Source organism: Ambystoma mexicanum, chromosome 1q, assembly GCF_040938575.1.
Source record: "Ambystoma mexicanum isolate Mex_15411 chromosome 1q, UKY_AmexF1_1, whole genome shotgun sequence".
NCBI lineage: Eukaryota > Metazoa > Chordata > Amphibia > Caudata > Ambystomatidae > Ambystoma > Ambystoma mexicanum.
In genome coordinates this window covers 120365273-120387684 of record NC_090922.1, presented here as the reverse complement: position 1 = coordinate 120387684, position 22412 = coordinate 120365273, and the positions used below count along the sequence as shown (strand labels likewise).

The 22412-nt window shown below is 40.8% G+C and overlaps 1 long non-coding RNA gene across 1 annotated transcript in view; it reads right to left on the bottom strand.

Annotated features, from left to right (window-relative positions):
- Positions 1-11133: 11133 nt before the first annotated feature.
- LOC138521009 (uncharacterized) overlaps positions 11134-22412 on the bottom strand; it is a 129363-nt gene continuing 118084 nt past the window's right edge. Inside the window, exon 3 of the long non-coding RNA XR_011282913.1 lies at positions 11134-11902. This is a non-coding gene — a long non-coding RNA (uncharacterized lncRNA). The remainder of the gene's footprint in view (positions 11903-22412) is intronic.

Here is a 22412-nt window from a genome sequence, read left to right as displayed (position 1 = left end):
AATCTCTCTGAGTACAAGTGTCATATCATTGGCAAGCAGCATCTACCAGAAATACTGTACAAGTCTTCAAGATTTCTACTTGCAGCTCCATGCATATCCATATGCATGAACACAAACTTCAGGTATGCATATTTTCTGTATAGTAGATGAACACATTTTCAAACAGACCTTTACCCTGTAAAATCTGTAAAATGAATTTACTGTACTTTTTTCAATTTCCTAAAATCAACTATCACTTATAAACCTTTATACTATTTACTTTCTTTATACACACACACTCAAATCATGTTAAACTAACATTTTGTAAATGAAATATATAGTCTACATATATATAAACAAAATTGTATGCAAACACAATCTATCTTTAAACCTTTATAAAAATGCTTATACAATTTCATATTTTTTGTTTTTATTTATTTATTTACTTAATTACTTTAAATTAGACATGACATTGAGGCGCTATTACCTAGAACAGTTTACTTGCAGAAATTGTGGTATTCACTAATATATTATACATTTCACAAGACATAGTAAAGATATTTTTTTTTGCTACAGTTAGTCATTCAATACAATTTGTTCATTAAGAACATATCATATGTACTGAACTGATGCAATGTATCTTATGTAAATAAATTAGTTTAATGGTTTTACAGAAGGCACTGAGGATTTCAATGAAAAAAATCAATATCTAAATTAAAAACAGTGCTATATACAAACAAAGTTACTAATTTGAAGCTTTTACAATTGCAGTGAAGACCAGTTTCCTGAAAAGAAGCAGCCGAATTCAAAGAAGAAAGAAAAACTAAGAAGTTACCTGTTAATTTTAAAAAAAAGTAAGTAAAATATCACCATAATATTTGTATTATTAATCAAATATACTATAACATTAATACGAGCTATTTCGGTTTCTAAAAATAGAGATTTTGTACCATTTTGTCCAAAAATGTCCATGTCTTAAACAGAAATTTACAGCCAGAATGGCCCACAAATTTCTATTTTTGGACACACAAATTAGCCAACTGAACCACTGCAATTTTCATATTCTAGAACAAACAACTGTTTTAATTGTATACATTAGATTTACTATTTGTACTTTTCCACACCACTAGCTTACTTTTTTTTGTCATCTGAACCCCAGTTTAGTAACACATAAATTCAAGAATACCTATCCCTACTAGTTTTAGTTCCCAATGCACAATCACACACCATTACATACATCTTTATCATCTTACTCAAACACTCATGCACACAGCACACATACATTCCAGAACACCCCAACCCATATCTTCTTTATTTTTTTCAACAGACCCTAAAGAATGCCTACCAAAAGTCAAGTCCGTAGAAAGCAACGCAAAAGTAGAGCAAATGAAAATAAAGGTGTCCAACATAAGCATCCATCTCTAGCAGAATTTGTAAAAAATATTTGAAACAAAACAGCTAATACAATCAGTTAGTGAAACACAAGAAGTTTCAAGTACAACAACTTCACTTCCTCTATCAAAATGTAAAACAAACCAAAAAACAATTAACAGAAAATCAGCTTTCAGTACAGATAAAACTACTTCTTCAAATTTTAATATAGTGCAAAGTAAGCATACCAAGAAAAGTATTTTAGCCAAAATATACCGTCACAAAGTTCTTCAAAATCTTATAAAAACAGGAGAGAAATCAGGTTCAAAGCTTAAAACCTATCGTAGGAAATTAATCTTAGAAGCATTGATGGACAGTGCAATTCTTCTCAAAAGAAATGTATTTATTTTACTGTTAAACAAAATGAAACCACTAACAACACTAATAACTAAATTACAAAAAAGACTTCTCAGTAAGCGAAATATCAACAGAAAGAACTTCTTAAGTATCAGCGGAGGTGAATGGAATCACACTACAAGCACAGAACCATATTTTAATGAAGAAGCGTACAAACAAAAGCAAACGAATACAATTGCCATACATAGCAGTGGTCGAGGTTATGAAAAAGTGAATAATACCATAATGGAACAAGAAGTACTTCTTACAAAAATATGCCCTGAAAACTTAGAATTACCCCTCCATTCAACTGAATCAGAATGTCTAGTGTACAAATGGCCATGCACGTCAATGTGTAACATTCCCAAACAATGTTTCAAATCTTTACGCCAATTCCTCAATAAATATGTAAAAAGCAAAGACAAAATCAAAATTAAATTACTGCAAAATATAGATACCTGTCCAGTGCGCAAGTACACAGGACTACAAGGACATTCATTGGCCTGCATTACAGGACCTACTTGTAAAACCACTTTCCATGATATCAAAAGGATATCAACACATCATTCAACTATAAGAAATCTAGTCTATAAACTGTACTATGCTAAAAGTCCTGCTTTAGCACTAGCAAAGTTAAATAACATCCTTCTACATGGTACAGCAAAAGACCTACTTGAAGAAGTTCAATATATCCAGAAAAAATATTTTGGAAGTGAAAGCCATTTACAGAATGAAATAGCTTTAAACCAATTAAGCAACACTTCTACACATGGCAACCTTTTGCTAAACACATACAAAAAAGAAATACTAAAATTTAAAAGTACATCAGCTGAAGTACCAAACCATGTATGTGTATGTTGCGTAGAATTTTTTATAAAGTAACACAAAAACTGTGGACCTATCATACAAAATAGAAGACAATGAAGATTCTAAATGGTTTGAATTAGCTCTCTACCTTGTAGCAGAAAACAAATATGAAATAACTGAGCCCTTAATACTTTGCAGTTATTGCACTACAAAACTTGACAACAACCAAACTCCTTCACGTTCTATCACAAATAATTTGGAATTATACCCAGTACCAAAACCTCTACAACAACTTAATTTATATGAGAGCATCATAATTCAAACAGTACACCCATTTCAAGCAATAATATGCATTCAACCAAAAACAGCAAAATTACCTCCCTCTGAATTGGTAAAAGGCATTCGTGGAAAAGTAGTTTATTTACCATTAAATCTAAAAGAAAATGTGCATACTCTAGGAGTGCAACGTCCAATGCAGCAATCTTTAATTATATTAGTAAATGGAGTACCTACAAAAGACAAAAAAATATGGCAACAGCTGGTAGATTTATATAAAGTTAGACAAGCCTTCCAATATCTTAAAGAGAATAATGAATATTACAAAGAAATTAATATTGAAGAAAACTTGAAAGATACAACTGAAATAATTCAAGAAACACAAGAAGCTGGTCAATTTGAGCTACTAGATCCTGCTACAATATAAAATACTTTAGACCATTATACAATTCATCCTTTGCACTGTAATGACACCGTACAAGATGTACTGGAAACTTACCAAATGCGTCAAACAAAAGGATCGCCAATCAGCATATGGGAAAAAAGTATAGAAGCACGTGCTTTTCCTCTACTCTTTCCTACTGGCAAAGGAGGAAGGTATGATGATAGACCTATTCAAATATCAGCTTCAGAATACCGCTCATTACGGATGTATTCTGAAGATCCCAGATTTAGACAAAATGTGGAATACATATTCCACCTACTCTTTGAAAGTGAACTAGCAACTTTATGTTACGGAGTTGCACACATATTAAAATCAGGATCACACTTTCAAAATATGACAGCTACACAATTATTAGAGAAAGTGCAACAAAAGGATGAGGTTTTACAATCAAATATTAAAAATCTATTAGCAAATATGCGTGGTACTAAAGAGTACTGGTTTCAACGTCATGGAGATGTATGTTGTATGATCAGAAACCTTGGCCCACCCACTTGGTTTGTTACATTAAGTTGTGCAGAATATGCATGGGAAGATTTACATGATTTCCTACGCATATCAAATAAAAACAAAACAAACATAGATATTCTAACACCTGGAGAACTTTGTTCTTTGGATCCTGTTAATGTTTCAAGATATTTTCACCATCGCTTCATTGCTATGCTACATTTTATTTGTAATAAAACTGTTCCTCCCCTTGGAGAAGTGCAACACTTCTTTTGGAGAAAAGAATACCAAGCCAGAGGAGCATCACATATCCACATGCTTTTATGGATTAAAGATGCTCCTAAATTTGTTCAAGACAGTGATGCCACTGTTTTACAGTTTATTGAAAAATATATCACCCTGGAATTACCTGTCATCAGATAAAACAGTATCTCAGAAATTATACAGCTTGGGCATAAAAATGCTCACCCATAGAGAATGTGGATCGTATGAAGCAGCTGATCGTTTAACTGGTACATCATTGTATGATAAATCTGAAAATATAGTATGGCTAAGTCTTGGTCCAGCTAAATCTAGATAAAGAGTTCTAAAATCATATGAAGATATAGAAACAATAGCCAAACATGATCCAAACAGCCAAGACATTTTAAAAAACAATTTATTGGACACATACTACCCAAACAGAAGTAATACTTTGGAAAACATGTGTCTATACCACATAGCCCAAAACTACACATACAAAAATAATATGAAACCTAATGAAAAAAAGGTAAATATAGAGTGACAGACTGTGAAGGCAGCTTAGTTAAACTCACTAAACCAAATTTAATTAATCATATCAAATTGTCATTGAAGACTCCTCAACATAAAGAAGTATATTACATGTCCCTGCTACAACTCTTCAAACCATGGAGAAAAGAAGAACAATTACTAGATAACTATGACTCATATGAGGATGCTTTCAAAGCAAATGAAAGCACTATAACTGATGTAAACTTTACACAGTACAAAACAATGTTGTACAATGAACAGCAACATGAAGAAGAACTCCAAGCCCAACTACATAAGGATACTCCTGACAGTAGTCAACCTTCTGTAACAGGAAGCCAAGAACCACTGGGAGAACCACTAATAACAAATGAGGCAGAATTAGCTATGATAGAAGTAGAAAACACTATGTGTCAGTATGAAGATAAGGAAGACTTAACTATACTACAATCAAAACTAAACAATGAGCAAAGTAGCATTTTTCAAGAAGTAACAAAACAAATTGCACCTGGTGTAAAACATGAAAATATAGAATGTTCCTGCCATAATTATAAACCTATACTACTGTACGTCAGTGGTGAAGCTGGTTGTGGCAAAACATTCCTAATCAAAATCATTAGTAAGTTCCTTCAACAATTGACAAACAACAGACTATCAGCTGTTGTCACTGCCCCCACAGGTTTAGCTGCCTACAACATAGGTGGTGTTACATTACACAGATTACTACTATTACCAGTAGAACACCAGAACAAATTAGACTAATACAAACTTTCTGCAGAAGCTGCAATGGAATTACGCAGAGTATTGAAACAAATGAAAATGCTACTAATAGATGAAGTGAGCATGGTCTCCAACCTGATGTTAGCTTTGATTCACCTCAGATTACAAGAAGTACTCAAAACAGACTATGAAGAGCTCTTTGCAAGAAAACACATTATTGTTTTTGGAGATCTGCTTCAATTAACACCAGTAAAAGGTGAACCTATTTTTAAAACATTAGGGCACAAACTCTGCCGTAAAACTGTTGGCAGCATTGGAAATGTCAACCTTTGGCAACATTTCCAATACAGAGAATTAACAGAAAACATGCGCCAATCTGCAGATCTAACTTATGCCAACATTTTTAAAAAGTTTGAGAGTTGGTATACTTTCTAAAGAAGCAAAAGCAACATTGAAAGCCGGGACATTAATGCACTTTATGGCGATAATGCATGTGCTACAGATGTTATGGAACAATTAGCCCACAAAAATGTCAATTGTATGGCCTTAATGCCAACTCTTGCAAGCTGTCTCAAATTCAATGAAATAATGTTAAGTAAAGAAATGCAACCAATAATGGAAATTAGCGCCACAGACAAACTAGATGTACATGGTATGACACTACCCATGTGTGACCAAGCCACAACAAGACTAAATCATTTAGAAAAATCAATCTCAAACACAGCAGGCTTAGAAAAGATGTTAAAATTATCCTTAAATTGCAGAGTAATGCTTAAACGTAACCTTGACGTGGACCAAGGACTAGTTAATGGAGCACTGGGTACAGTTGTTGGCTTTCAAACATACCCACGTGACAACAAAATTCAGTTTTTCAATATACTCTTTGACAAACTTTCAGAAGTAAAACGGATAGGACACTCAACAGCTAGATTCCTTCTCTTCAAAGATATGTATGTACGCAGAGAACAATTTTCTCTAACTCTTGCATACGCAGTCACGATTCATAAATCACAAGGTCTTACCCTAGACAAAGCAATGATAGATATTGGTAACACAGTCTTTAAAGAAGACTTGAGCTACGTAGCACTATCACGCTTACGTACACTTGACGGTCTATTTCTATTCAACTTTGATGCAAGTAAAATAAACGCTGATATTCCTTGCATTTTAGAATATAATAGACTTCGCTCACTATACACTCCCCATCTAAACACATATTCTGTTCCACAAAAACTAAAACGTTGTAAAAGAAAACTAAATCAAACAGAAATGCAACAGGACATCACTGCAAATCCTCCAAAGAGAAAAGAGTAAAAGAAACTAATACTTCATCAAGTACCACAAACAAAAAAGAATCAATTAGAGAAAGTAAACCAGGTACTTCTTTAAAGAAGGAAGACAAACTCCAAAAAAAGCAGTTAGAACTACCTGGACCATTTAAATTCTCAAATATAGTTGGTGTAAGTTGCTATGCAAATGTAGCAATGAATATTCTATTTCAATTACCACCAATTGTTGACATTTACTTACACAGTACAGACCCATTGTGTTTGCAAATGTTAGTACTTGAAACAGCAAACAATCCTGACAACACATATAGTGTTTTTGGAATAAGACGACAATTGGACTACTGTGCTGGAATGGTGAAATTCACTATAAACTCACAGCAAGATCCACAAGAATTTCTAATGTACTTACTACAAGTACTGGAAAACAAAAACATACCTATAAATGAAATCTTTCAGATTTCATACATGTGGAAACATACATGCACTCTCTGCAACAATGTGACACAAGAAGAAATCCCCAATGAACGCTTCATATATATATCAATACCAAATTGTGAATCCATTCCATTTCAGCAACTTGTACAAAATGCAAACCATGGTAGATTATGCTCTACCTGCAATTCAGATAATCGCTCCACGTTAGTAATACAAACACATAGTAAATACGTAATACTACCAGCAAATCTTACAAAAGCTTATTTGATGTTCTTAAAACCAAAATTTGATAAATAAACTGTATTTAAACCTTTAAGTAAATTTGTGTTAAAAAATATAAACTGTTAGAATACTCCAAAAGCTATCTAACTGCTCAAAGATTCTACAACAACTAATCAGATAAATGAATACCACTAAATTAGACCAAAAAATACACAGTTAGAATACGCCAATTGGTATCTAACTGTCCCAAAATTATAAATTTGTGTTAAAATAATATAAACTGTTAGAATACTCCAAAAGCTATCTAACAGCTCAAAGATTCTACAACAACTAATCAGATAAATGAATACCACTAAATTAGGCCAAAAAATACACAGTTAGAATACGCCAATTGGTATCTAACTGCTCCAAAATTTTATAATATCAAAACAAATGAAGAATCTGTTACTGCTCCAAAAAAAATACAACAAAGCAAAGTATAAAGCATTAGCCAGAAACAACAAGTGAGCACTGAAAACAAATAAACAAATAAACTGTAGCATAACAGAAAAAGGTTTTTTTTTTAATCCAACATGGATTTTTTTTTCTCCCACAGACCCAATGATTTTAGCAACAAATACAGAAACTGAGCAAATTGCACAGTACTCTGATTTGTACTCTAGTAAATATGAGGGTCGAAAAAAATAAAAGTATATTGCTTATACAATGTAATAAGTCATTACAAAATACTAATACTAACATGCTATTTTCTTTTATCACAGAAATCAAGAAGAAAAACATGGACTCCCATTATTAGACCAAACAGTAAGTATGCAATAATAAGGACAACCATAGCAGCATATCACATCCATAGTATCTAATACCTTTGTTCCTTATACATTTGTTTTTCACCCAAAGTTATAAGCAAATATGAATGTGATATGCTGCGGTGGTTGTTGATAGGGCATACAGTCTTGGGTGCATGGCCAAATGTCCATGCACCCAAGACTCTATGCCCTGGCAACAAACACCGTAGCATATCACATCCATAGAGTTAAACATTTAAAACTATGATTTATGGGATACTTTTAATGTCCGCGAACAATGTGAGTGTTCTTAGAACACTTTGAACTTGCCAGCGAACAATACGGACAGCGGCCTAAGGACACCCCCTACGAACATTCCAGGACACCGGGAGTGTTCTCAAAAACGTCTTCAGAACACCCCCATTTTGTTTATTTGCGAACATTTCAGGACACCGCGGGTGTTCTTAGAACACATTCAACTTGACAGAGAACAATACGGACAGAGTCCTCAGGACACCCCCTACGAACACTCCCCGGACACCGCGAGTGTTCTTAGAAGCGTCTTCAGATCACCACCATCTTGTTTATTTGCGAACATTTCAGGACACCGCGAGTGTTCTTAGGACACATTCAACTTGACAGAGAACAATACGGACAGCGTCCTCAGGACACCCCCTACGAACATTCCAGGACACCGGGAGTGTTCTTAGAAGCTTCTTCAGAACACCACCATCTTGTTTATTTGCGAACATTTCAGGACACCGCGAGTGTTCTTAGGACACATTCAACTTGACAGAGAACAATACGGACAGCGTCCTCAGGACACCCCCTACGAACATTCCCCAGACACCGCGAGTGTTCTTAGAAGCGTCTTCAGAACACCACCATCTTGTTTATTTGCGAACATTTCAGGACACCGCAAGTGTTCTTAGGACACATTCAACTTGACAGAGAACCATACATTTGTTTTTCACCCAAAGTTATAAGCAAATATGAATGTGATATGCTGCGGTGGTTTTTGCCAGGGCATACAGTCTTGGGTGCATGCACTCAAGATTGACTTGAAAGGGAATTTTATGAGTGGAGCAGTGGTCTTGTCCCAAAAGTTTGCTTTTGCAAATTTGGTGTTAATCTCTCCAGTCGTTTTTAAAAATGGCCAAAATAAAGGTTACAAAATGGGTGATATCTTGGTTCGGTCCATGGTCTCACGTCCTGGTTCTGTGTCAGTGGATGCCTCTGGACCAATCAGGAAGCCACGGACCGTTTGTGGACATCACGTAAAGGCACTGATTGGCCAATTGAAAAACGTTAGGTGCATCAAAATGTTTGAAACAAATGTCATGTTGGATTTGCGAACTGCGCCCATAATCTGCGAACATTGCAAAGGCAATAGTATGATTGCCATGTTTTCAAAGCAGTACCTCCAGGTAGTGCTTAAATTGCTTACTATCACTAAACAAAAAGAACTTTCCAGGAAATGTGATGTCATTAGTGATGTTTTTGATGATACAATTTGTGATGTCATCTTTGATCTACTTGGTGGTAGTGTAAGCAGGGCATGGTGCAGGTGCGAATTATGGTTGCATAGTTTATCAGAAGTGGTGAATTTCTTTGGTTTTCCGATTTTGCACAGCAACCATAACGCCCCTTTAGCAAAAACATGTCTCTGCATTTCAAAAGCTTCTATTGGAGCAACTTAATTATAACGTCCCTTTAACAGCATGTTTTAACTGATGTTAGATATATTTAAGCATCCCATTCCTGTTCTATGAAAAGAAAAGGAAAGAAAAAAGTGGACCACTGGTAGAGAGGTTCAATCCCAGCTCCCACTGATGCTCCTTTTTTAAGTTGAGGATTCAAACTGTTACACTATCAATGCTCTGGTGACAATGCATGTAAAAGCTCTTTTTTCAAATCCATGCACAGCACAGTATAGTACAGTATAGAACATTTATAAAGAGTGCCAATAAACAGCAAACAAATAAAAGAAAGAGCATTAAATGTGTGGCCTAGACTGTATTACTTCAGATTGCTTGTATTATTTCGTGTTTTGTCCAGCAGCTGCCTTGTCCCTGCCTGAACATTACCAAAACCCATGCTGCAACATTGTTGCTAAAAGAAAAGTAAAGCACAGACAGAGAGGTTCAAACCCAGCCTGCATTCTTGCTATTTTTTCAAAGCCACTTGCCAAATTCGTTACATTATCAATGCTCTTGTGACAGTACAGGTGCAATTGTTTATTAACCAACAAACAGAGTTCTGAACCTCGCTATGAGCCAGTGGCATTCTGTTGAATAGCATCAATGCCCACAAGGGAGGGCATTAATCCCAGATTTGGGAATGTGATGCTATGTTACTGGGATTTATGCCTTGCCTCAGCGCCATCTGCATGGTCTCAAGGTTCTCTGCCAGACCTGAAAGGTGTGCGGGGAGAGAAGGCAAATGCAAGATAGCTGTACTGTTGTGCTCAAGAGTACAGAGCAGATGTCTCCTAAACACAGCGCTCGGGTCAGTTTCTAGGTATCCTGTGTCAAAGCCATGCAGGCACTTACATGCCTGCGGCGGTTAGATGCATTGGCTGGGACTGTGACATGTTAGTTTATTGGAGCGATGTGGCGCTCTGCTGTTTGATCTCTGATTGTAGGCTTATTCAACTGTCACGTGAGAGTGGCTACTGCTTTTGAGCACATAGATTGAGAATATTAGTGCAGGGAAGTTAGTGGAGGGTTTGGTGGGCAACCTGAAGCTTCCATCCTGGTGGGCATGGTTATGTCTTTTAGTGGTGTAATGCGACTAACCGTTGGCACATGGGCAGAGCAAGTTGCATCCAGAACCACAACATAGAGTTGTGCAGTTCGTTTTCCTGTCGGCCTATGCAGGATAGGCTAAATAATACATGTGTAACAGGTTTCTCACTGAGATTCCAGGTATTATGTTGTGGCAAAGGGCACATTGCATTCTGCCCAAGATTGCAAGTGTCCATGCAAATACCGTACCAAGGAAAATGAGACCATCTCAGAGTTGGACTTAAGAATGGTCTTCCCTGAAAGCAGCTGCTGCCAACCAAAGTGCGTTTTAGTCGGTTGTCACTTAACCTTCATGCAACTGTGATGAAATCTTTTTTTCTGAAAGGATCTCGACACTTTACACATAAATGTACATTTATTTTTACTGGAGGTATTCGACTGAAGATTTACCACAATTGGTACATTTTTATCACTGGCATTAATAAAAGTACTAATGAAAATGCTAACCACCAGGGGTAACATTACTGTCTGCTGCATTTTCATACCTTTACTTGGTAATGCAGAATAACAATGCCACCACCATTACCAGCACACGAAACTGGTAATGGCGATGACGCACTAAATTACCACATTATTTCTTCCAGAATGAGGCCCACATATGTTTCTATTTCTCCAAATGGTTATCACATTTGGGCAAAAATGTAGTGTTGGAGGTAAAATGACTGCCAGCCATAACATATATCCAAGTAAAGCTGCGGCCTGAACTCCATTATTACCCGATTGCCTTTTGTGCCCGCCAGACACATGCTCCACATTGCAGCTGGTGGACATGGGTTTCCCTTTCAAATAACACCCTAAATGTGTTCTTACTTTGGGTGATATTTGCTACCCTTTACAAATCACATTTTGTCCTATGATGGGGATTGTTGACGGTAACGCAAATTCCACTAGCAGTAATGTGTTTACCACCACCAGCAATACAATCAAATGCATTTTTGCACACGGTGGTATTTTTCCTTTCTATAATTGATGGTATTTTCTATCTGAATGGTATTCATTCCGCCGCTTTTTGAATGAGGCACACATACAATTCTGTTTTTTTTTTTTCCGCTCCGTGTTTCGGAGCCCTCTGTAACCAGGCAGAGTGCTCATGGCTGAACGCTGCTGGACTCTGACGTGGGAATCCGATTCTGAGTGTGGCAACTCAGCCCTTCATGCCTGCGAAGAAGAAAAATTGAATACTGTTAGAAAATGGGTAATACTAACAGCCATTATTATAGGACTTAGAGGCGAAAGAAACTCTCATGAAGAACTAGACGAATAATTCTGATGTTATTATTACCTATTGCCATAAATATTTTCATATTTTATATTCAGTATTTATAAAGCGTCGTCCGTGGCAACATGTGGCAAGCAGGGAGATGTATAGTAAAAAGCACATGTAAACACTAAGGGCCCGATTCATGGAATATTCTGTGGAGAAAAAAAGATACTTGCGCACGAAATCGCGTCCAAATCCCCGCTCGTCGATTCATGGAAAGCAATGCACAGTTGTGGCTTACCTGGGACTTGCGAGGAATCCACGCCGGTCCTCCACGTCACTGCGAGTCGACGAACGCCTTGCACGAGACTCAAAGAGGAGGGTGGGCCAGGCCTGCACAGCCACCTAAAAAGGGGGCCTTACACGCAGAATGAAGAAGAACAAGCGAAAATGTCGGCGTCAGAGGGGAGTTCCACAGTCAAGCAATCGCACCACCCACATGCGCGCAAAATGAACATATTCATTGAATTGTACTGGGAACGTCAAGTCGCAAAAAAGTATGTGCAAATCCCGGCACACCCACGCTACTCGATAGCGGGCATAAACGTCAACGCACGCCCTAACAAATGCCCATAAAGCATGCAAGACACACCAAACGAATGGATACAGACACGATGAATGCATCATTTGTTGCAGCAATCCTCCTGGGACACCGCAGGAGGCGGAGGATGGCCATGGCCTGGATCTTCAACTAATGGACCAGCCTTTATGGGATGCCTGATGACCCCACTCACATTTTATTCTGAACTTAGATGTGTTCTGGGCCTGTATTTAGCGTTCATTTTAGCAGCTCCCTGTGCTCACATTGTATTCTAAATATAGATGCGTTCTGCACCTGTATTTAGCAAACATTTTAGCAGCACCCTGTGCTGATATTTTACTATGAATTCAAGGTTTTTAAAGCTTATATTCGAATAACTTAGTTTTAGCAGCAATTTGGTTTCACATTTCGTACTTAGTTGAAATATGCTTGTGATCACCTGTGAAACCAACCTTATATATACTGACATACCCCAGAGAGAACAAACTCCATTACCCACTACAAGCCACCTTGTCTCCTGTAACCATGCATCACTCACAACCAGCCTCTCAGCATACACCTCCACATGCTCCTTTCTCTCCACTGCAACTCCACACAACAGACTCACCAGTACCCTTTCACACCTCTAACGTCCTCACGAGAAATGGCTGTACCCTTTCTTGCCTTCTCCCAGCAATGGGTGCTCCAACATCACCCAAGCTCTCACTCCACACCCCGCTCCATGCCACCTCCCAAAAATACTTACACACTCACTCTAAAAATGTCAAGCAACTTTCCCAACGTTCATGATATCCCACCATCTCTCTTCCTCCAAGTCTCAAACCTGAAACCACTCACAAACACCAGTGAACCTTGCACCTTCAACGGTCAAAACAAAAGGCTAGCACCTCGCCTACTCATTAGCCCTGAGAAACAGAAACCCTGTCACTACCCTTGAAAAACACTTGCCTCAATGCAAGAACTACCACCGCCAGCCCAAAACACCAACCCAACACTCCCCACCAACTCCCCCTCCTACAGCCTTCCCAGATAAAACAAACCTGCTAATAAAAGCTCTAACACAGCATATTCCTCCACTCCCGACACAAAAGTAAACACCTCTATACACCAGTCAGGAGCGCTCATTATTGCCAGATCCCTCCTTGCTCTCACACTTCATATATCAGACCTTATCACCTTTAACAAACTATACCTCCTAGCTATTACAGAAACATGGCTGCACCCTGCTGCTGGTCCATCCCTCTCCCTAGCCATCCCAGATGTCTACACCATCTACAGGGAAGATAGACCAGCAGCCAAAGGAGGTGGAGTAGCCATCATTGCAAAAAATTCCATTCCCATCCGAGAAAACCCAAGCATCAGCATCAGCTCCGGCGAACTGCTATCAATTCAACTCACTCTGTCACCCACAACCACCATTAATATCCACCTAATTTACAGATCATCCTGGCCCACCCACTTCCTTCGAGGAAGACATTTCACACCTCCTCAGCACCAACATCAAGCCCTCCTCCAAAATTCTCCTCGTAGGAGATGTACATCTAGGTCTTAATGACCCATCTGATGCCCACGCGCATACCCTGGCCAACGACATCGAATCTCTAGGCTGCAATCACCTGGTTTCAAGCCCTATGCATGACAAAGACAGTACACTAGACTGGATAGCAAACCTCAACTGCAACACAGGCATTCTCTCTAATGCCCCTTGGCCTTGGTCGGACCACAATGTCATTACCTTTAACATCTCTGAGACAGTGTCTTCAGTGACCGCACCCCAACCAACCACAAGTTCCCTCGCGTGAAACTTACAGAACTTGTCACCAGCCAATTTACTCCCCCTACTACTTCCACTAACAGATCACACACAATTACACACTGACCCCACTACCATGGTCGATTGCTACAACCACTCCCTCCTCAAGACTATCAGCATGATAGCGCTACTTCGCCTATGCAAGCCCAAACCAACTTCCCACCTCAATGCCTGGTTCACCCCCACTCTCAAAACCTTACGCGCCACTAAAAGAGCAGACAAGACTGCCTGGACAAAATCACCTTCCACCGAGAACAAACAGCAATTCACAGACCTCTCCAGAAAATACAAACAAGCTATCCTTCAAACTAAAAGCGACATTTACAACAAGAGACTTGAAGAAGCCAGCTCAGGTACAAGTACACTCTTCACAATCCTACGCAAACCTGAGACACTAGCGCCCTCACCTACCAATGCTATCAAAGATCTACCTGGTTTAAGAATATCCAAAGTGCACTCCTCTACAAAATCTCCCTCCTACAAACCAAAATCACTGCAAAGAAAAACCAACTACCCCCACTCATCCAGCCCAAAGACCAACCCTCTGACCAGTGCTCCCTCACTCCCCCTCATACCCCTTGGTTCAAATTCTCCCCGATCACAGCTTCCGAAACTGCCAAGATCATCAAAGGCCTGAAACCATCCAAATGCCAAGGAGACACCTGCCCGGCCACCCATATAAAGGACTGCACAGACGAGCTTGCCCTCTTCATTTCAACATTTATCAACAACTCTTTTTCAACGGGAACTGTCCCTGAGAATCTAAAAGAAGCCTGGGTACTCCCCCTCCTCAAAATACCCACTGTTAACCCCAACATCCCCACCATCTACTGCCCCATCACAACTGTCCTCTTACTGATCAAAATACTCAACAGAGCAGCCTACCTTCAAATTCAGAACCACCTAGAAACCCACAACCTCCTTGGTATCCAACAATCAGGCTTCCGCACCAGCTATTGCACTGAATCCTCACTATTGGACTTAAAAATACAAATGGACGAAATCAAAGACCAAAGCCACATAGCCATACTCCTCCTCCTAGACCTCTCAGCAGCCTTTGACCTAGTTAATCGCAATATCCTCTGCCAACACCTCTGCTCAGCTGCCCACTTCTCGCCCAAAGCCACTACCTGGAGAAAGTCCTTTCTTTCCAACCGCATAATGAGAGTTTTCTCCCCCTCAGCGGCTGCCCCCCTTGCCCAGTCAAGTGCGGAGGGCAGCAAGGCTCATGTGTCTCACCGACCTTGTACAATATTTTCACTAAACCCGTCTTTTGACCTCCTGGATCCCATGGGTGTCAACCACACCAACTATGCGGATAACACCCAAATCCTCCTATCCATATCTGGAAACTACAACTCAGACTATAACCTATATATACCTAACCATCCTGGCCGGCTTAGTTCACTCAATACTAAATACAAATCCTTTTCCATTGACAGGAACTCCATCACCGTCTCCAAAGAGGTAAAAACCTTAGGAGTATATCTAGACTCCACCCTATCACTAACCAGACATGTCAGTTCTATAGCATCTGCAGCAGCACACACTGCAAAACTTTTCAATGCCTGCAGACCCTTCCTATCTACCAACAGTGGCACGACTTTCGCCAGAGCCCTCATACTATCAAGGATTGACTCCAGCAACTCCCTCTTTGTCGGCATCAATGCCCGCAACATAAAAACATTGCAAATCATTGAAAACACTGCAGTATGTGCAGCCCTAAATATCGTCAAAAATGACCACATGTCCGCAGCCAGATGCAACATCCACTGGCTCCCCATATAAGAACATATAATTTTCAAAACATTAGCACTAAACCACGAATGTACGCCAACACTGTCCCACCTACCTATACAAACATGTCTCAAAGGCCCAATCATTCAGGCCCACTCATGTTGCCTACTCACACTTACTCATCTCCCCCAGATATAGGTGCCAGAAGTCAGGAGGTACCAGCTTCCTGGTAATCGCAGACAAATCCTGGAATGCACTGCCCGTAAGATCAGATGACTCCTATTGGTCCTTCTGCAAGGGATTCAAAACCTGTCTTTTTTTTCTCAAGACATCCAAAACCACTAATGATCCCAATGCACCCTGCATTTATTACCCACATGGCAAATGCAACATACTGTACTAACAATGACTATAACCTGTGCTACTACAGATACTACCCACACCGATAATTGCTTTGAACCATACCTGTATCTCTTGCACTACAAATGACTTTAATGACTGTCAAATGTAACCTGCTGTAACTAAGCCTTCTTGTAACCAGCGTCCAAATGCTATCAAATGTAACCTGCTGTAACTAAGCCTTCTTGTAACCAGCGTCCAAATGCTATCAAATGTAACCTGCTGTAACTAAGTCTTCTTGTAACCAGTACCTGGGTTTGGCGCACTTTATAAATAACAAAATAAAAATAAAAAAATATCATCCTATATCTGGTCAGGGAGTGGGAAGATGACCTCACAACACCCACCATGTGCTCTCAAGCACTTAGCCCCTTGCAAAAGGTGCTCACTACTCTGCATTTTCTGGCTACTGGGTTATTCCAGCGGACCACCGCCATAGTAGGTGGTATTTCCGGGCCATGCAGTCTTGCTGCCTACACCATAAGTACAATTCTCTATGGGAGCAGCACTGGAAAGTTCCAAGCGATCATAAGCAATAGATTGAGCAAAAGCATACAATTCTAAAATGAATGGAAAGTTTAAAACCATTGATAGTAAAAATACCATGTGTAAAAATTTGCAAAAATGTTAATTCCCGCCTGAAATTAACCAGATGGTTTTTGATAAAAAACGGGTAACATTCACAGTGCGTTTTTTTGTTTGCGATGTAGCTATATATCTTATGTACAATCAGGAAGTGAAATGAAGTCTCTAGCTATTAAACTGAGGGAGGTATGCAATGTAGAATAAGAGGCGTTTTTAGAACAATTGGGTAGTGAAAACAGAAAAGAAACTCAGTTTGGACAAGAACAGTTTTACTCTACACTAGAGCATTCAGGCTAGAATACCAAAGAGGGACACAGTAAGCCGCAGGTTTGATTAATGAGTTCAACACTAGTTCCCCAGCGCCCGCCCCGGCGGAACTAGTCCGATCAATCGAAATACGATTGATAGCTTAGGATTTACAAGACAAGATAAAAATGACTAAAGAAATGAGGTTTAGCAAGATAAATCAATGACAGGGTTGCAATAAGTATTCTGACAATGTTACAAGTTATTAAGGTAAGGATAGGATGGTTTAGAGACTGGGATAGGACAAGGCAAGGCAAGTTATGCAATGTTTCTATGGTTCCTATTGATACTCACAGTCCACTTTTAATTTGGATTTTGGACAGTCAGCGCTCTGGATCACCACACGGATCTGGACTAACAGATTTTTTTCTCTTCAGTCAGCACAGCCCATTTTTCCACATGTGTTAAAAACTGCTATAATTTCTTTCTTTAATTTGGTTTGCAGCTCCTCAGATTGCCACTGTCTTGGCAGCTGTAGTCATTTTCCTTGCAGCAGGACTCTTATCTAAAGTATGGATACAACTATCCTTGACCTAGCTCAGAGACTAAAAAGTCTCTTTGAACTGCTGCGCCTGGATACATTTGGTCAAGAAATAAACGCTTGTTTCCCCGTGCGAGTGAAAATGAAGTTGCTTTTGATTTCTCTGAGAGGTGGTTTTAATTGGGTCTTTTTACTCACAGAGGTTTCAGAATGACAGATGAAATTGGCATCATAGCAGCATTTTGAAAGGGTGAAAACAGTTTCATTTTGAAGGGGATTTTGGCTTTTGCAGCAATGGCAGGCTTTCCATTTCACTTGATTCCATATATTTTTCAGAACACACTTGCATATTTTTCAGTGTGTCCCTTGTTCCATTTTGCCCGAAGTGTGTGATGCAAAATGGTGCAGCCATTTTTCTGTTGTTGCTGCCAAAAGCAGTTTTGAGGTCCTGGTGCGCACAGGAGCCAGCGCAGCCAGGTCACTGTTTCTTGCGTACAGGCAGCTCAGTGATGTGAGGCAATGCTGTTGAGTGGGTCAATATATCCTACAATGTCCCCATTGTGGTGTGTGGAAAAGCAGTGCAATAAGGATCCACATGTGACATAGATTCTGCCAACATGACCACAATGCACCCCATCACAAATGAACCACTGAACAAGAGGTAATTTACAATTGTAACAAAGTGGCTGACACACCAGAATAGCCACATCCACATATGCAGCAACTAATGTAGCCACTCCATATGGTTCAAGATAAAGTCAGATCTTACCTGTCCCCTGGGCATGCAGTCGACAGTCAAACCTCATCCCATGAAATAGCCAACATTCCCTGATGGAAGGATCTGCAGACAATGAAAAAATTCAAGCTGAGTGCAGCCAACACATCCATGCACCCAAAATGTACAGACACACATGCCCCCCTCATTGACATGCAACACATGCAAACAACTCACAAGACAACCATCAACATGTGTCCCAGCACACATACAACAACACCTGCACACTGCATGCAATTCAAACACACAAAACACACACACTAACAAACAACCATAACCCCCACACTGACTGACCCCCTGAATGCCATGCAGTGAATGTGCATGTCACATATCCCCATTTTCAAGCCGAGTGCGCATACCCAACACACACATGAATCAACATCCAGAATGAAAATTAGAATATATCAGAAATGCAGATAATTGAGACCCCAAAAAAAGCAGGGACCCCCCCTGGAAGACAAGCAATGATATGACAAGGCATGCCATCACCAGTGTAGTTGTGGGACGGTGCAGTGAACACATTCATGGGAGCCCATGATGCAAAGCACAAGAAGGCCAGAACACAAATACTCAACTCTTGCACTCCAGGCAGGATCATGCTGGAGGCAGGATTTCACAGAGGCCAATGTCAGACTGGAAGGCTGGCCACCGAGGCAACTGCCATGGAAGACATAAGCACACATGACAAAGTAATGTGAAACCGCAAACAAGGATACATGCACACAAAAAGAAGGCTGCAAGAGAAAATGTCAAGGTCAATGCAGACTTAATTGTGACAGAGTACAATTGGTTCAATTGTGCATTCAATTGAATGCATCAGGACCATGCACCCAGCTGCTGTCAACTTGAAACTGTAAAAACACCATGGTGCAATATGCATGGGACATGCATGTGAAAACACCAACACTGTACAACGTAGTGTGCCTGTTCACAACAAAACATCCCAAAAATATGCATCAATGGTGGCATGTTTGTGGATTGTAACTGGAGCTGCACAACACCAATGGGGAACCTTGAGCAAGAGAGGCCAAATGTGCCATCAAACCATTACCCCACAACCATTGCATGGAATGCAAACTGTCACTCAGTACACATATGCAAAGTGCAATGAAACACACACCAGCACAGTCATCAACACCTTTCACAGGCCACAAACCACCCATTAACAACCCCCCAAGAAAGGCCGACATAGCTGGAACACCCACAATTTGGAATCTGTGGCACCATGAATCCATCGAAACAACACCATGCCCAGACATATGACCAGAACCACACCATGTGACACATGCACCCATGAAGCAGTACTCGTACCCCACAAAACAAATCAATCTAAAGTTATCACACAAACTGCAAAATTCCCAGCCAAACACCACACAAGTGCCACCTGACTTAGATACGATGCAACCCACCGGGAGACACATCCCCTAAATGTAAAGACATGCATAGTAACAACAGAACGAAACTGCACATCCTTGACAACACATGAATGTATGATGAAAATATGCAGAGGCCACCCATTGAAGAAGGACCACAGGGTGCAAGAGGGTGACAGGACATAGATTGTGATCTGCCCACGGGTGCAGAGTAGCACGAGACAGAGAGAGAGAGAGTGAGAGTGAGAGGGAAGGCCAAGTGAAAAATACATCAAGGAGTGCACTGTCTGGAGCGAAGATTGCCAAGGACATGCACTACACCACAGTCAGTGCGGGCACAGTTGAGTTGATCGAGGGAGGAAGACAGTGAAATGAATATGACTTGAAAAACCATCTTGGCATAGTAGCATGCAAAGCACATAAGGAAACTGCCACATGCAGCAAACACAGGGAACAATGACACATGTGCAACATGCAAGACAGTGCTCATGCTCACCTGTTGACTGAGCCGGCATGATGTGAATCCTGCATCACCTCCAATAGGAACTGTGCCTCCAAATGTGTGAGAGGAGGGCCAGTGCCTGGCAGAGGGCCTGGGGAGTATGGATGTCAAAGGGTGCAGGGTGTCTCCCCCGGGACTGCAGTCACTGCCTCATTACGGATTACTGAACAACATGGGACAAGACATTAAAACAGGCATAGTTAAGTACCATTCACACAGCACACATGTGTCAGGATACACTGAACCCATAGTTACCTGCACATGCCATCCTGAGCACCACCATGCAAACATGCAAGTTGACCTCACTCTGCATGACTGCATGTCCACCACTTCATACACTAAAGCCTTGAGAGGGCAAATGCACAACACAAGTTAAAAAGTCAAACAGGAAAAAAAAAAGACAATCGAAAGAAACCTGGAAAGGCCAATTTAAAAATAACATGGCAACATCCGGGCGTGGGGTCTACAAAAGGGACAAAAAAAATAAAGATAATAATAATGTCATTCATGGACAGGGGTTGGGGGGGCTGATGCATGCACCAGCAGACTGAGGGCTGTAAGGTCACTATGCACAACCTCATGGGTGGCACGTAGTTCCTCAGAGATTTTCTGCCTCAATGCAACCACCTCACAGTGAAACAGTTGTCTGGTGGCTGCATGTTCCTAATGGGCTACCATCCTGTGGGGCAACATCTAACGCCACAGGGCATCCCTGTGTGCCCCACCCTCTGCAAGCAGAGATGCCTGCAGACACTGCAGATCTGCCCGTCGGCCCCAGATGTTAGCCTCCATGTGCAGTCTGTGGGAGCGGCATGTGGACCGCATGACCTGCAGCTGTTGCGCCACCTGTATTGCTGGGGGGGTCATGGAAGTGGCCACCCTATCCATGCCCTCAACCAACCTCTGAAACTCATCACCCTGTGGTGTGTGGAATGCAACATCTGCTGCTCACACTCTGCCCTGCCTGCACACATCCCCCACATGTGCGGGGCCAACGTTTGCCTGATGCAAGGGAGCATGGCACTTGCTGTGATAAACCTTGTCCTTGGCTGAAGGTCTGTAACCCTCCCTTGGACATTAGTCCCAGGACCAGAAGCCAACACATGGAGGGTGGCCTTGCAGCTGTAACCACTGCAGATGGAGGCCACCACTGACTGGCCTTGTGAAGGTACCTGACCCCCTGGAGACTCACAGGCCGCAACTGCTCCACCCATTGGTGCACTCACAACCGCCGGCATTGAGGACTGCACATCTAGTTCAGCATCAGAGCCAACTGAGTCCAAAGAGTCAGAAGAGTGTGCAGCACGGCTTAGGATGGTCTGGAGAACCAGCAGGGTCTCACAGCCTGCCACGCAATGTCTTCAACTGGTGGTCTGGTGCACCACAAACTCTTCATCATCCTCCTCCTGCTCCTTACATCTGGTGCATTCTTATCTGCCCATGGGCAGAAAAGCATGTATATCACAGTGATGTCGTGCAACACAATGCAGGGCATGTAGCCATATGAAATACAGCATGCACACACTATGGCACACAAGCAATGTGAACATGGCATATGCAGACTAGCCATCAAATCCCATGCTCAGGGCCATGCTCGCAGTGGACACATTGCCAACCAACAGGATCTGTAAGAAACTAATGATGGGCCATGGTACCACCCACTGTTGACTAATACAGTGAAATGTTGATATATGTGCAATTACATTACATGGCAACAGGCAGCCACACATATCCACATACAAGGCTGCAGCCATCATATGCCACACCAGTGTTGTCTGGGTACATTGACTGGAGACAATGAGAACATGCCATAAGTTTGGGAAATACTCCCAGGTGATGTATTTCTGTAAGAGGACCACCTAGGCAAGGTCTGTGAAGTGGAGAGAGTAAGTTAA